Below are 13,759 nucleotides of genomic sequence, written 5' to 3'. Positions count from 1 at the left end.
GGTGACCTCCTAGGAGTGGGAGACCACCAGGTTGACTAAGGAATGGTGAACTGGCCCAGGTCAGAATGGAATAGATTGAAACTCTGGTGCGGATCATGGTGGGATTGGGCACACAAGCCTGGACAACACCAAGACACCCTTTCTCTTTATTTTTATTTTTTTCAAACACCAGCTCAAACCAGATGAGACCTTGTCTCTTAAAAAAAAAAAAAAAAAAAAAAGTCTTTTCCTTCAGGAATCCTTCTCTGACCAGCCCCACCTACTTATTCATCCAACAGATATTTATTGAGGAGCTGCTATGTGCCTGGCACTTGACTAGACACTAGGTTGGTATATGTTGGTGACATAGATGTTTGTCCTTGTCCTCACACAGCCTGCAGCCTAGTGGGAGTCAGAAAACAAGTGAACGGGTGATTTCAATTCAGTGTGGGCACACTTAGGAGAAGTGGACACCAATCCCAGACTTGAGAGTTTGAGGAAGCTGCCTGCAGGGACCAACTGTCTGAGCTGGAACTTCCAGCATCAGGTATGGTTCTGTCCAGGCAAACAGTACATCTCACTAAGCTCTAAAGATAGAATAGGAGGCTGGGTGTGGAGGCTCACGCCTGTAATCCCAGCACTTTGAGAGGCTGAGTTGGGTGGATTGCTTGAGTCCAGGAGTTCAAAATCAGCCTGGGCAACATGGCAAAACTCTGTCTCTACTGAAAGTACAAAAAAAAAAAAAAAAAAATTAGCCAGGCATGGTGGTGCATTCCTGTAGTCCCAACTACTCGGGAGGCTGAGGTGGGAGAATCACCTGAGTCTGAGGTGGTCGAGGCTGCAGTGAGCCGAGATCATACCACTGCACTCCAGCCTGGGCAACTGGAGTTAGACCCTGTCTCAAAAAAAAAAAAAAAAATAGCATCCCACCAAAGCCTCTCCACCAGTTGTTGAGAGGCCTCTAAGGCAACATTCCCAAACAATGCTTCTTTTTGTTTGTTTTTTTCCCAGAGTCTTGCTCTATTGCCCAGGCTGGAGTGCAGTGGCGTGATCTCTGCTCACTGCAACCCCCGCCTCCCAGGTTCAAGCAATTCTCCTGGCTTAGCCTCCTGAGTAGCTGGGACTATACGTGCCTGCCACCACACCCAGCTAATTTTTTGTGTGTGTTTTTAGTAGAGATGGGGTTTCACTGTTTTAGGCAGGATGGTCTCGAACTCCTGACCTTGCGATCCACCCACCTCGGTCTCCCAAAGTGCTGGGATTACAGGCGTGAGCCACCATGCCCAGCCCCAAACAACCCATTTCTGATTCTCCAAGTCCCAAAAGAACTTTGGTCTAAGAGTCCAAAGTACAAGACCTTGGCCTAGTCACTCCCTGTCTCTGGGTTGCAGCTTCTTCAAATGTAAAACAAGAGGCTTAGGTGCCTTTATCTTCATGCTCTTCTTTATCCTATAGATAGCGATTAAATAGTTGGCTTGTTGAGAGAAAAACGCTCACTTGGCTCTGATCTGCGTGGGGCTACCAGAGCTCATAAACCCAGGAGAAGCTGCCAGAGGCAGGGTCTCAGAGAAAGCCAGTTGGTCAGTCACCCGTGTCTCGCCCACTGCCCCCTTGGTCTGGCAGTTCTGCGTCCTGGGAACATTTCATTCTTGCTACTAATGGAAGGCAAGAGGCTTTCTGAGATTGTGCCGGAGGGGAGAGCATGCCCATAATATATTTAGTTACTGCATTAATCTGCTCCAATATGTAGCACTATAGGACTGTTATTTTTGAGAGATGGAATGTTCTCAGGTGAGGAAACTGCTTGGTGAAGGTCCAGAGTGGTGAAAGGACTTCCCTAAAAGCATAGGGCTGGTGCTGATAGCTGGAAGAGGTACCCAGGCCTCCATGTCCAGACTCTTTCCACTACACCACAGCAGCACTTGATCCAACTTTCCATTGGACTTCTTCCTGTGTCTGGCTCATTTCCCTGTGAGGCCATACGATCTGGGAAGGCAGACTCGGCCTCCTTATCTGGACATCCCCCAGAGCCTGGAGGGGTGCTCAGAACCTGCCTTCTCCCAGGCCCCCCTTTTCTCTCTCATCATGACCCTGTTTATATTTATGTAGCTCTCTTACTCGTTCTAAAATGGCTTCCCTGGATTATGGACAAAGCCCTGGGCCAGGCATAGTCCCAATCCCAGCCAGACCTAAAACCTGCTCTGTGACTTAAAACAAACTGATTCACTTCCCTGGGCCTTGTGTTCTCCATCTGTCAAGACCTATAACCTGGTGGGGCACAGTGGCTCACGCCTGTAATCCCAACACTTTGGGAGGCCGAAGTGGGTGGATCACTTGAAGTCAGGAGTTTGAGACCAGCCTGGCCAACATGGTGAAACCCTGTCTCTACTAAAAATACAAAAATTAGGCCAGGCTCATGCCTGTAATCCCAGCACTTTGGGAGGCCGAGACAGGCAGATCACGAGGTCAGGAGATTGAGACCATTCTGGCCAACATGGTGAAACCCTGTTTCTACTAAAAATACCAAAAAAAATTAGCTGGGTGTGGTGGTGCACGCCTATAGTCCCAGCTACTCGGGAGGCTGAGGCAGGAGAATCACTTGAACCCAGGAGGCGGAGGTTGCAGTGAACCAAGATCGTGCCACTGCACTCCAACCTGGGTGACAGAATGAGGCTCCATCTCCAAAAAAAAAAAAAAAGACCTATAACCTATTCTAACTCTTAAGGCATTTGTAATCTCACCTCTGAAATCCCAAATCAGGGAAGTGTTTTTAAAAGACATAGCTCTGCCGGGCGTGGTGGCTCACGCCTGTAATCCCAGTACTTTGGGGGGCCTAGGCGGGTAGACCACAAGGTCAGGAGTTTTGAGACCAGCCTGGCCAATATGGTGAAACCCCGTCTCTACAAAAATACAAAAATTAGCCAGGCATGGTGGCACGCACCTGGGAGACTGAGGCAGGAGAATCACTTGCACCCGAGAGGCGGAGTTTGCAGTGGGCAGAGATCGCACCATTGCACTCCAGCCTGAGTTACAGAGCGAGACTGTCTCAAAAAAAAAAAAAAAAAAAAAAAGACGTAGCTCTGAGGTAAGGGAATAAGCCTAGTGCTTCTGTCTTCCTGCGGGGTCTCACAGCCTCAGGACCGCATCTGCTTTATCTGCAGGGACTAGGATGCTGCTTTTTTTTTTTTTTTTTCCCCCCAGAGGTGGTTGTCTCTCTATATTGCCCAGCCCCAAGTTCTTGTCCTTACTAGTCATTGTACAAATAATACAGGTACCTGCCTTCAAGGGGCATGTAAGATGGGGACAGTGGGAGAACAATAAAAGATGCTGAATAGGCCGGGCACAGTGGCTCACACCTGTAATCCCAGCACTCTGGGAGGCCCAGGCAGGCAAATCACCTGAGGTCAGGAGTTCGAGGCCAGCCTGGCCAACATGGTGAAACCCCATCTCTACTTAAAATACAAAAAAATTAGCCTGGAGTGGTGATGCATGTCTGTAATCCCAGCTACTCGCGAGGCTGAGGCAGGATAATCACTTGAACCCAGGAGGCGAAGATTGCACTGAGCCGAAATCATACCACTGCACTCCAGCCTGGGAAACAGAGCAAGACTCCATCTCAAAAAAAAAAAAGATGCTGAATAATTAAAATGATAAGGAGGGTTCATGCAGCTTTCAGTGCAAACCTTTGCACCCGTAGACCTGGGTGGAGAAAGAGAACTGACTCCGGGCCTGGAAAAAGACAGCCAGGACAGAGGCATGGGAGTGGGCCTCGGTGGAGGGGCAAGGAAAGAGCAAAAGCAGGATGAAATACAAATGGAAAGGGAGGAATCCCAAAGACCAAATCACCTAGTCTAAGTCTCCTCTCTCTCTTTTTTTTTCCTGGAAATGGGTCTCACTCTGTTGCCCAGGCTGGGAGTGCAGTGGCGGATCACGGCTCACTCCCAGCCTCACTTCCCCACTTGGATGGGTCCCCTCCTGCCCTCAGCCTCCTGTATGAAGCTTGGGATCAGCAGGCAATTTACTCTAATGCATAATCTTTGGCTAATTTTGTATTTTGTAGAGCTAGTTTTATTTTATGTTATGAGGGCTTTGTTTTAACTCCTGGCTCAAGCAAATCAATTCTCCTCAGCTTTCTTCCTCCCAAAGTGCTGGGTTTATAGGTGTGAGCCACTGTACCCAGCCTTCAAACTCTTTCTGATGGTTACCTCCCTGCCAACATCTCTGGCCAGCAGTGTATTAGCATCTTCTTTTTTTTTTTTTTTTTTTTCCTTGAGATGCAGTTTTGCTCTGTCGCCAGACTGGAGTGCAGTGGGGCGGTCTCAGCTCACTGTAACTTCCACCTCCCAGGTTCAAGCGATTCTCTTGCCTCAGCCTCCCTAGTAGCTGGGACTACAGGCACGTGTCACCACTTCCAGCTAATTTTTGTATTTTTAGTAGAGACAAAGTTTAACCATGTTGACCAGGATTTCTTGATCTCTTGACCTCATGATCCACCCACCTGGGCCTCCAAAGTGCTGAGATTATAGGCGTGAGCCACGGCGCCTGGCCATCAGCATCTTCTTGAACACCTTCAGTAACAGGGAGCTTACTGCCTCCCAAGACAGCTCACTCCATTTGTGGACATCTGTTTTCCTTCCTTAAAGCTGAACTTCATCTCCCAGTGGTCCCCACGAAACTGAACTTCATTTTGAGCTGATCTCTTATCTCCTGGTGGTCTGTGTACCACTTTGTGGGGGTGCACACTGTAAGTCTAATTCTTCTTCCCCATGATAGTCCTTCAGGTATTTGAGCTTTAGTGGTCCCTACTCTTTCTCTCTTTTTTTTTTTTTTTGTTTTGAGACAGAGTCTTGCTCTTGTCGCCCAGGCTGGAGTGCTATGGTGCAATCTCAGCTCACTGCAATCTCCACTCCTGGGTTCAAGGGATTCTTCTGCCTCAACCTCTCAAGTAGCTGGGATTACAGGCGCCTGCCACCACGCCCAGCTAATTTTTATATTTATAGTAGAGATAGGGTTTCGGCATGTTGGCCAGGTTGGTCTCAAACTCCTGACCTCATGATCCACTCTTTTCTTTTGCCTAAACATTCCCAAGTCACAAACAATGGCTCCCATTATAACACCTGGCCAACTTACAGTAAAGCAAGATTATCTATCTTCTCCTTTATTCCAAATACTGTATCTCCAGTAACATGACTTAACATTGGATTTGCTCCTGGCAGTCACGTTCAAGCGGGGTTTTGTATTTTTTGTAGAAACGGGGTTTTACCATGTTAGCCAGGCTGGTTTTGAACTCCTGATCTCAGGTGATCCACCCACCTCAGCCTCCCAAAATGCTGAGATTACAGGCATGAGACACCACTCCCAGCCTGCTGTCACTTTTTCTTTTCTTTTTTTGAGACGGAGTTTCACTCTTGTTGCCCAGGCTGGAATGCAATGGCGCAGTTGGTCTCAGCTCACCACAACCTCCACCTCCCAGGTTCAAGCGATTATCTTGCCTCAGCCTCCCAAGTAGTTGGGATTACAGGTGCCTGCCACCACGCTCAGCTAATTTTTATATTTTTAGTAGAGACGGGGTTTCACTATCCAGGCTGGTCTGGAACTCCTGGAATTCCTGACCTCAAGTGATCCGTCCACCTCAGCTTCCCAAAGGGATTACAGGCATGAGCCACCACACCCGGCTTGATGTCCCTTTTTCTTTCTCCTGATCCCCTCTCCCCCACCAATGCTGATGTCTCAGACTGAACTTACTAAAACCCCTGATTCTTTTTCACCTGAACTTCTTCTAAGCCATGTCTGGCCCACTGTGTATTGCTGAGGTCTTAGATATTTGATCACTTTATTCTGTTAGGTTTACCTAACCATTCTATACATGGAGGTGATTCTTGGATTTTTAAATTTTTTTATTTTTATTGATTTTTTTTTTTTTTTTTTTTTTTGAGGAGTCTCGCTCTGTCGCCCAGGCTGGAGTGCAGTGGCGCGATCTCAGCTCACTGCAAGCTCCGCCTCCCGGGTTCCTGCCATTCTCCTGCCTCAGCCTCCCGAGTAGCTGGGACTACAGGCACCCGCCACCTCGCCCAGCTAGGTTTTTGTATTTTTTAGTAGAGACGGGGTTTCACCGGGTTAGCCAGGATGATCTCGACCTCCTGACCTCGTGATCCGCCCGTCTCGGCCTCCCAAAGTGCTGGGATTACAGGCTTGAGCCACCGCGCCCGGCTGAAAAAGGCTTTTTCTACGAAAAAAGGCTCAGAGGTTTTTGAGTAGAAGAGTGATACAAGGAACAATCTGGCATAGCAAAAAAAACAAAACACTAACCTTGGAACTCAACAGATCTGGATCTGATCTACAATTCCAGCTCTATTGCTTATCAGCTGTAGAACTTTGGGCAAATTGACTGCTCTGAGCATCAGTTTCTTCTGTAAAATGGGATAACAATCACCTTAGGATTTATTGTGAAGATTAAATGAGATAGCATGTATGAACAGCCTAGTACATAACAGGTACTCAATAAATGAAGAAGAAAAACGAGAGGGTGAGGAGGAGGAGAAGAAAGTGGTGCTCAGGACAGGCCCAGGTCTAGCAGTGTCTCACTCTATTGCCCAGGCTGGAGTGCAGTGGCGTGATCTTGGCTCACTGCAACCTCCACCTGCTGAGGCAGGTGTTTCTCCTGCCTCAGCCTCCTGAATAGCAGGGATCACAGGCATGTGCCACCATGTCCAGGTAATTTTGTATTTTTAGTGGGGTTTCACCATGTTGGCCAGGCCGGTCTTAAACTCCTGACCTCAGGTGATCCACCCGCCTCGGCCTCCCAAAGTGCTAGGATTACAGGCATGAGCCACGGCACCTGGCCAGGTCTGGTTTCTGAAGAGGGACTGCATTTGTAGTAAACCCAAGCGGGAAGTCCACCTCTGAGGCTTCTATGAGGGCCTAGAATGACTCGCTGGGGCTTGGTCTAGGATAATATGTATGGAATGGCAAAGGGAAGGAAGCAGATCCAAATGACATTTCCAAAGGAGAATTGGTCCACCTTGGACTCGAGTGAGGTGTGGAGGATGACAGAGAGAGGAGTCACAGGTAGCACAAAGGTTTTGACTCTAGGTAGTGACAGGGAAGTATGAAGGGGGTGATGATTTGGGGAAGATTGTTCATGTTTAGTCACTGCATTAGGCATGGCAATAGGATACCAAGTGGACATGACCAGTGAGGAGGTGAAAAGATTTGATTAGAACTTCAGAGAAAGAGAAGTCAGAGCCAAAGTTAAGTTCCTGGGAAGCACCGCATGCCAGTGGTAGCTGCAGGCAGTGGGTGAGGTCTCTGAGGGTGAGCTGGGAAGCGAACCAAGGACAGGACCCTGTAGAACACATCCAGAGCCATGACTTAGGGCTGGAGAAGAAACTGCCCAACACTGCTTTCCCTCCCCACCATTCTCTGCCTCCTGGTCAGAGTTGAAAAGATCAACCCAAGCTGACACCCACCCACCCACTGCATCACGGCAGACAGAAATCTGCGCAAAGCCCACTGGAATCAAAACCCTCCAGGACTCTGCTTTTCTGTCCTGATATCAGAAAGGACACAAGTTATTGTCTAATCAACAGACCCCAGCTTGTTGCTGCAAAGGAGGGATGCCATAGAGAGATGTGGACAGAGGCAGGCAGGGACACCTTCGTGAAGAGCAGGAGAGAAACAGAAGCTGAGGGACAAAGGGGAGGGGAGCGCTGTGAGTACCTCGAAAGGCCGACTGATGGAGTAGGAGAAAAAGAGACTTAAGGAGGGGGCAGGAGAAAAGATTCGCTGAGAAGCTGATGAAGTGCAACTGAGAAAACTGTTGCCATGGTGATGGGTCCAGAGGAGGGAGTAGGAATATAAATCAGATTATGAGTTGGGGGAGTCTGTGTGTGCCGGGGGTGTTCAAAACCCAGATGCTGTCCCCCCACACCAGGCCTTCCCCACGAGACGTCCCACTGCAAGGAGCCCTTCCCAGAGGTCCTCCCCAGGCCAGGCCAAGGAATGCAGTGAGCAGAGGCACTGGAGTGGCCCAGGGCTCAGCATTCCTCCCCTTCTCCCCGAAAGGCCCCTCAGTGAAACAGAATAGCCCTGCCCCCCGACACCGGGTGCCCCCTGCCTCTTGGAGAGCCCTCTGCACGGACCCTCTTCATCAGTGCCCCGAGGAGAGGAGGGCATTGTTTTAAGCACCTACTTACTCTGTGGCAAGCAGTGTGTTGGGCACTTCATTCCTTGTTCATTTGGTCCCCACCAGGGCTCTGTGGGACGGTATTACCACCTCCATTCATAGACAGGAAGTGGGTCCAGGACACAAGCTGGAAGGCTGCAGACAGAGGGCGTGTAGTCCTGGCCCATCTGCTCCAAAGCCCATTCTTTCTCTTCTAGACCTTGCCTGCCTCGCATGGCCTGCTTCCCATCCCCTGCTTCCCATCCCCCGCTGCCATCTCCTGCACCCTCAGGGCACGGTGGGCATCTTGGGAGCTGCTCAGGGGATAGACTAGGGTGAGGCTCTAACTCCATTCTTGGAGATGAAGGGAACTGGGAAGGCTTAAGCCAAATATGTCACAGCCAGCGAGACTCCAGGTTGGGGAGGAGGTGCAGGGCAGCGCTGAGCTCAGGGCTGGGGAAATGGGGAGGAAGGGCTGAGGTTGAGAGGCCCCAGCAGGTCGGGGGAAGCTCCAAGGCCCAGGATTTCCGGGAGAGCAGAAACTCCCAGCATGGGCCACGTGGGGAGCTGGGGAAGCTGCAAGTCTCAGGAGTGGTGAGGGAGAGTGCTGGGGGTGGGCATTTTCCTGCAGGTCCCTGCCAGTGGAAGTGGCTGGAGGGAGGAAAGGGGGGGAGCAGCCTCCCTCCTTCATCTTCCCTCAGGTTTCTGTACAAATAACAGTTTTGCAAAGGGCACCGGTATCTGATGTGCATACCAAACAGGGCCTGGGGAGGTGGGAGAAGGCCAAGTTCAGGGCTGTGGCCTGGGTAGCTGTGCCAAGACCACCCCCAAACCCAGGAGGATGGGATAGGATTCCAAAGCATTCCCACCCCTTCCCATCATACCTGGCTGTTCCTCCTGGTGACCATGAAACATCCCCCACTGTTCTCTCAGGGGACCAGCCTGAGACACTTGGAAGTCCCTGTTGGGGTGGGTGGGGTGTCAGAAATGCCTGGACTCCAAGAGGAGTTAAAGGTCACAATGCTGTTGGGTCCCTTGGCCACTGGGCTGGAGAGTCCAGGTCTCTGCCCCACCTCTCCAAAGGAGGATAGGGCTCCTTCCTCCACAGGCCTGGAGGGAAGGGCATTCCAAGATCAGCTTGCTTTGGTGCTTCATTCATACCTTCTCCTCCGCCCTCCACCAGCATCCCAGGGAGGCCCTCCTGACCCTACTTCCCTGTGCCCATCAGAGGTTCTTTCAGACAACTCAGAAGGGGGCCCAGCAAGAGCCAAAAAGATCTAAAGAAGTGCATGGGGGCCGGACGCGGTGGCTCAAGCCTGTAATCCCAGCACTTTGGGAGGCCGAGACGGGCGGATCACGAGGTCAGGAGATCGAGACCATCCTGGCTGACACGGTGAAACCCCATCTCTACTAAAAAATACGAAAACTTAGCCGGGCGAGGTGGCGGGCGCCTGTAGTCCCAGCTACTCGGGAGGCTGAGGCAGGAGAATGGCGTAAACCCGGGAGGTGGAGCTTGCAGTGAGCTGAGATCCGGCCACTGCACTCCAACCTGGGCGACAGAGCGAGACTCTGTCTCAAAAAAAAAAAAAAAAAAAAAAAAAAAAGAAGTGCATGGGGAGGTGGGGCGGGGCAGCGGGGAGGATCCTTCCCTTTCCTTCTCCTGCCCTCTGGAGGCCCTCTGGTCTCTTAGCCTTTCACTGCGTCCTAGACCCTCCACACAGATATTTAGTCCTTCAGCATCCTCTTGCCCAGCTTAGTCCCTCTCATTCGCACACCCTCCAGTTTGAAGAGCTTTCCAATGACTCCTCTGACTTGCCAAATCCAAGGAGCACATTTCAGCACATCTCTTCAGTTCCCTGTGGTCCCGCTGCTGCTCGATGTGCCTCCCACAGGAATCTTCCTTGGGCACCTGGGCTACTGCTCCCTCCTGGCTATTCTTTTTTCTTTTAGGGAAGCCTCTTGGTTTCCTTTGCAGTCTCCTCTTTTCCTTTGCCCATAAATGCTGGGGCGCCCCAGGCTCTGTCCTTGACCTTGTCTTCTCAATCAGCATCCACTTGCTCCTCTCCAAGGCTTCAGCTGTCGCGCCTGCACTGACAACCTTTCCTGTGCTCCAGACCACACATCTAACCACCTTCCACATACCTCCATCTGGGTGTCCTTCAGGCACCTCAACTGGCAAGTTCAAGACCCAAATATCTCCACCCAGCCCCTTGCCACAACCTGCCCCTCCCACCCCCTACTGTGTTCTCTAGCCCCTGACAGTTCTGTCATCCACCCTGCTGCCCAAACCAGGACCTGGGAGCATCCTCCTTAACTCTGCTCCCCAAACCGCACACAACTGTCCCTATCACCAGACCTTGTCAGTTTTTCCCTCTACCTAGAGCAGTAGCCTATGCCTATAATCTCAGCACTTTGGAAGGCTGAGGCAGAAGGATCTCTTGAGTTCAGGAGTTTGAGACCAGCCTGGGAAACATAACGAGACCCTGTCTCTACAAATAAAAAGTTTTAAAAAATAGCTGGGCGCGGTGGCTCACGCCTGTAATCTCAGCACTTTGGGAGGCGAATGCGGGTGGATCACGAGGTCAGGAGTTCAAGATCAGCCTGGCCAACATGGTGAAACCCCGTCGAGAAAGAGGGAAAAGAAAAGAAAAGAAAAGAAAAGGAAAGAAGGGAAGGAAGGAAGGAAGGAAGGAAGGAAGGAAGGGAAGGGAAGGAAGGAAGGAAGGAAGCAGTGAGCCAAATTTATTGGGCTTCTAGTATATGTCTGTAGTCCCCAGCCACTGAGAGGCTGGAGGCAGGAGGAATCTGTTTTGAACCTTGAGGTGGAGGCTGGGTGTGAGCCAGATCATGCCACTGCACTCCCAGCCTGGGTGATGTGCCAAGACCTGGGCCTCCAAAAAACAAAAAAAGTTTAAAAAATCAGCCAGGCATGATGGTGCACACCTATAGTCCCAGCTAACCTGGGAGGCTGAGACAGGAGGGTCACTTGAGCCCAGGCTTGAGCTGCAGTGAGCTATGATCATGTCACTAAACTCCATTGTGGGCAACAGTAGAAGACCCTGTCTCAAAAAAAACAAAAAAAAAAGCCCTCTCCCCAATCTGTTTTTTTTTTTTTGGAGACGGAGTCTCACTCTGTCACCCTGGCTGCAGGTATATGATCTCAGCTCACTGCAGCGTCCGCCTCCCAGGTTCAAGCGATTCTCCTGCCTCAGCTTCCTGAGTAGCTGGGATTACAGGCCTGTGCCACCATGCCTGGTTAACGTTTGTTATTTTTAGTAGAGACGGGGTTTTGCCATATTGGCCAGGCTGGTCTCAAACTCTTGACCTCAAGGGATCCGCCCAAAGTGCTGGGATTATGTGTGAGCCACCACGCTGACCTAGAATCTGATTTTTTTTTTTTTTTTTTTAGACAGAGTCTTGCACTGTTGCCCAGGCTGGAGTGCAATGGCGCAGTCTCCGCTCACTGCAACCTCCGCCTCCCGGGTTCAAGCAATTCTCCTGCCTAAGCCTCCCCAGTAGCCGGGATTACAGGCGCCTGCCACCACGCCTGGCTAATTTTTTATATTTTTTAGTAGAGACGGGGTTTCACTATGTTGGTCAGGCTGATCTCCAACTCCTGACCTCGTGATCCACCCGCCTCAGCCTCCCAAAGTGCTGGGATTACAGGCGTGAGTCACCGTGCCTGGCTTTAGAATCTGATTTTAACAGCCTCTAAAATGTCTGCCAGCTATCTATCCAACACAATCTCTACATTGCAGCAAGAGCCATCTATATTCAATACAATGTGATCAGCACACTCTCCAGTTTAAAACCTTTCAAGGGCTTTCTTTTATCCTTAGGATCAAAATTAAAATTCTTTAAAGGGACTGCAAAAGCCTTCCATCTTTTCCCAGCTACTTCTCCAGTGACTTCCCCAAATTCTACTCTGACCCTCCAGTGGACCCATTCTCTGACCTTGTGCCTTTGCAGGTCTCTCAGCCTAGAATAATCTTCCCTCTTCCTGCCCTCTCTCCACTTTCACCTTGCTAACTCGGACTTAAATTTAGGTCTCCACTTAGTTACTACTTCCTCCAGGTAGCTCTTCCACACTACACAAGCTCATGTAAGTTGCCCTTTGGTGAGAAGCCTCTTTAGCAAGTTATTTAACTTATTGTGCCTTAACTTCCTCAATAAAATGAGGATAATAGTATTGCCTGCCTCACAGAGGTTGTTATAAGGTTTAAGCAATAAAATATATGTAAAGGGGCCGGGCGCAGTGGCTCGCGCCTGTAATCTCAGCACCTTGAGAGGCCGAGGTGGGCAGATCACGAGGTCAGGAGTTCAAGACCAGCCTGCCCAATACAGTGAAACCCTGTCTCTACTAAAAATACAAAAATCAGCTGGGCGTGGTGGTGCACACCTGTAGTCCCAGCTACTCGGGAGGCTGAGGCAGAAGAATCTCTTGAACCTGGGAGGTGGAGGTTGCAGTGAGCTGAGATCATGCCACTGCACTCCAGCCTGGTCCAGCCTAGGCGACAGAACAAGACTCTGTCTTGGGGAAAAAAAAAAAAAAGGCTGGGCACGGTGGCTTACGCCTGTAATTCCAGCACTTTGGGAGGCCGAGGCAGGCAGATCACCTGAGGTCCGGAATTCGAGACCAGCCTGACCAACATGGAGAAACCCCGTTTCAACTAAAAATACAAAATTAGCCAGGCATGGTGGCGCATGCCTGTAATCCCAGCTACTCCGGAGGCTGAGGTAGTAGAACGGCTGGAACCCAGGAGGCAGAGGTTGCTGTGAGCTGAGATTGCGCCATTGCACTCCAGCCTGGGCAACAAGAGCAAAACTCCGTCTCAGAAAAAAAAAAAAAAAAAAAAAAAAAGACGGCGTGGTGGCTCATGCCTGTAATCCCAGCACTTTGGGAGGCGAAGGTGGGTGGATCACCTGAGGTCAGGAGTTCGAGACCAGCCTGGCCAACATGGTGAAACACCCTCCCTACTAAAAATACAAAAAATTAGTCTGGCGTGGTGGTGGGCGCCAGTAATCCCAGCTACTCGGGAGGCTGAGGCAGGAGAATTGCTTGAACCCAGGAGGCAGAGGTTGCAGTGAGCTGAGATCACACCACTGTACTCCAGCCTGGGTGGCTGAGTGAAACTCCATCTCAGAAAAAAAAAAGAAAGAAAGAAAGAAAGAAAATATATGTAAAGGAATTAATGGAAAATATACATAAAAAGGAGTTAACATGCCTGGCATGTGGTAAACACATTATTCTTATTCTTATTAATTTTGAGAAAAGGTCTTGCTGTGTTGCCTAGGCTGGAGTGCAGTGACACGACCTCAGCTCACTGCAACCTCTGCCTTCTGGACTCAAGCAATTCTCCCACCTCAGCCTCCTGATTACAGGTGGGTTTACAGGCTGGGTTTACAGGTGGGATTACAGGCCGTGATTAAAGGTGTACACCACCATGCCCAGCTAATTTTTGTATTTTCTGTAGAGTCTCATTATGTTGTCGAGGCTGGTCTCTAACTCTTGGGCTCAAACAATCCTCCCGTCTCAGCCTCCCAAAGTGCTGAGATTACAGGCATGAGCCACCACACCCAGCCATGGGAAACACTTAGTGAGCAATAGCTGTTATT

Source organism: Papio anubis, chromosome 12 (assembly GCF_008728515.1).
Source record: "Papio anubis isolate 15944 chromosome 12, Panubis1.0, whole genome shotgun sequence".
NCBI lineage: Eukaryota > Metazoa > Chordata > Mammalia > Primates > Cercopithecidae > Papio > Papio anubis.
This window is presented reverse-complemented; position numbering follows the sequence as displayed.